General features: G+C 39.0%; 1 protein-coding gene across 1 annotated transcript in view; it reads left to right on the top strand.

Annotated features, from left to right (window-relative positions):
• DUSP16 (dual specificity phosphatase 16) overlaps positions 1 to 3392 on the top strand; it is a 115415-nt gene that overhangs the window by 37344 nt on the left and 74679 nt on the right. The gene's annotated exons all lie outside the window — the stretch shown is intronic.

The raw sequence follows: 3392 nt of genomic DNA, 5'->3' as shown, positions 1-3392 counted from the left end.
CAAACTGGAAAAATTTTACCTCTCTCCTCCAAAACGAAACTTTTTTTAGAGTAACAAATAAAAGATTTTAAAGTTTGAGTCATTGATGACTGTCTCACACCATTCTGGAACAGTTATGGTTACTTGTTTTAATGGCAGTATGTCAAGGGCCTTGGCAGTGTCGCCCCCGCCAACCCCCTGCAAAAAAAAAAAAAAAACAGAAAATGAATTAATGATAAGGGCTTAATGTTAGGCAGGAAGAGGCTCGAGCAGAGAAATTAAGATGAATATGAAGAGTAGAGGGAGAGAGATGAGGAAACAGCAGAGCCTCTGCGGACAAAAAAAGGGTACAGGAACTGCCGTTAGATAATGTGAGGGCACCACACATAATGTGAGGGGAAAGATAGAAGGTGAAAAGGACAACGTGAAAAAAGTAACCAGGGATGAGGACAGAGAACGTTCTGTCTCCCGTCTGGGGCTGCTCCACCAGCCTTAGCCTGTCACTCTGGGGTGCTTTGCCTTGTGCAGCTTCCTGAGATCACGAACTCTTAGGGCCCCAGAAGGGAAGAGTGAGGACAGATGCAGTGATTTAAATTAGCACAGCCTGGGAGTGAATGAACAGTGATGCTGTTGCTACATCTTCCTCTGTCACCTGACCTCCCTTTCTTTTTTCCTTACCTGGTAGAATAAGGAGTCCCAGAGGAGGCTCCTGTATACCACGGGGATGGCAGAGAAGTGGAGTGGAAATAGTTGTTTCAGAGCAAGTCTTGGAAATCCCCTATTGCAAAAGGAATGATGTAGAACAGTTGTCATGCTGGTTGTGAAACTATGCCCCTGAGTTACCCATTTTGTGTGTCGTAGGTTATAAACTCTAATACCTTAATGAGCCTCCTTAATGATCACATCAGCTCCGGTACTCTGTTCCAGTTAGGGGACTTTACTAAGCACTAAGACACACTTACAGAGATATCTTTATATTCTGAATGAAATGATCCTTAGATATTAGCGGTCACCCAGTTCCTCATTTTACAGTTAAGAAAAACACAGGCTTGGTTGGGGATATCAAGTGATATTGTATATGCCATTTTAGCATTTTAGTAGAGGAGCTGAAATTAGAAACAAGGTCTCCCGAGTCCTAGTTTACAGTTTTTTAAAAACAATACACCATAAATCCTCACTTGTTTCTAAATTCCTAGGATTAGTTTTGGCCTCAAGGAGCAAAGAAACTGAGCAGGCCTAGGTTGTAGGTGATTGGCACAAAGACTGAGAGAAAGAAGCCCATGGTCGAGTTTCTGTGATTGTTGAGTTTTGAATCTCCTGCTTTTACTGTTAGTGGAGCTGAGCAAGGGGCCTGCAGCTACCCCTGGGCCTGGCTGGTGTCCCATTTTTGAGGCCCCAGAGTTATTTTTAGCCCCAGGGCCTTGGAAGCAGGTGTGGTCGGGGCTTGAAGGCCACGCCTGGAATGTGTTCAAGCCTTGTTGTGCATGTCTACTTAGGAGCTGAGAATAGTGACAAAACCGCTGCATATACTTTGTTAGAGGAATCTGCACTTTTTCAGTGAGAGGAATGAAAGTCATACTGTGTTGCATTTGTGGTACTTTAAGCAGGTTTATTTTGGAAACTTTTAAAATTAAAACACATTTTAAGAGTGTTAGGGAATATATTAATTTAAAAATTCAGTTATAAACCCTTTGTATACAGAAGAAATCTTTTGTATTAAATGAATCATACCCCAACTGACTTATTTTAAAATTCCAGGTTTATAGTCACAAGTATGTGATTTAAAATTTAATTTTTCTAATTTTTTTCCCCCTCTCAAACATTATTGCAATTTAAAAGAATTCTTTATAAGTGCTTTTGTGAAGCAGCAACTCAGCTTTTACCTTGAGGATAAACATCAGTTTCCATATATTGTATTTGTTCATCTTCTTACCCTGTACTTCCAAACTTTTCTTAACAACCCTGATAAGGAGTATAGCAGGACCTGGTACTAGGACCTGGTCTGAGTGTATGTCATGCCCTTTGCTAATATTTTTCATAGTTTCCAAGGTTATGGAAAAGGATGTAATACCTTTAATTACCTAAGTGAAACTATTTTTGTATTTTATATATATCCATCTTGTGTGTTTATGTGTGTTTGTATATATGTGGGTCTTTGAGGTTCTACTTTGCATAACTTTTCTGTTACTTGATTTTATTCAGTATAGCACGACCGTCCTTGCTTGTCAAAGCAGTATACTTTCACACCATCATTTTTAAGTGTTGCATGATACTGTGTTGCAGGATTTGTTGTAATTTATGTTACTTAGTCCCCTTCTTATACAAGTAAGGCCTTTTCTAGTATTTTTCGTGTGTGTTAACCGAAAGGTGAAGCAGTTTCTTATAACTCATTTTGAAATTATCCTTGTGAGCCATTTCGAAATTATCTTCAGGAGAATATAGTTCAGCATTCTACCTTTATTTTCATATTAAGAGAATTAAAATAGATAAAATTCAGGAATATTGCTACTGTGAACTTGGGCTGAAGTACAGGTGGGTGGGAGGATTGATACTGGTGATCTCTAACTGCATTCCATTGCTTTCTCCTAGAACCTTCTGGTTCTCTTTGGAAAAATTAAATTATAACCTCTCTTCCATTAAATGGTGTTCCAAATTGTCCAGATGTTTACCCTGGTCTTAAGACCTTTAGCAATTTAGCTCTGTATCAGGAAAGTATAACAACTCTTTCATGTAGTAGAATTTTGTTCTGGGGGTGGGATGGGCTAAGGATGGTACGTGTCGATAAAGGTGATAAACTTACATTAGTGTTTCCAATCCGTTGAACATAGTAATCTGACTTGTAAAGTCCTTGTGTTAAGTATTTGATCCACCTTGTGACAGGGAGAGCACCTTGAAAGCATTTTTATTTTAATGTAAACATCCATTAAACTACTTCCTTGTTGTAGAGATTTTTTTCAAACATACATCTTGCTTGACATGTCTTTGATATTTTACTGCATTTTATGCAGTAAAACCAAGATTCTGTTACTAGACACAACACATTTGTTGTGGCTTGGAGGAACTGTATTGAATTAACATTAATAGTAATCTTTCTTGTCACAGTATTTCTTTTCATTTCTTTGCCAAGAAATGCACTAATAGGGGGATCACAACTTCTCTCTTTGTAGTTTTAAGGAAGAAACTGCACTAAACTTTAAATTTTCACACTGAAGTTAAAAGTTCAATTGTCCACCTTAAAAGCACAGGCAACAAAAGCAAAAATAGACAAGTGGGGCCAGGTGCGGTGGCTCACGCCCGTAATCCTAGCACTCTGGGAGGCTGAGGTGAGAGGATCACTTGAGATTGGGAGTTCGAGACCAGCCTGAGCAAGAGGGAGACCCTGTCTCTACTGAAAATAGAAAAAATTAGCTGGG

This window comes from Propithecus coquereli, unplaced genomic scaffold (genome assembly GCF_000956105.1).
Source record: "Propithecus coquereli isolate 6110/MARCELLA unplaced genomic scaffold, Pcoq_1.0 Scaffold487, whole genome shotgun sequence".
NCBI classification, from domain to species: domain Eukaryota; kingdom Metazoa; phylum Chordata; class Mammalia; order Primates; family Indriidae; genus Propithecus; species Propithecus coquereli.
This window is presented reverse-complemented; position numbering and strand designations above follow the sequence as displayed.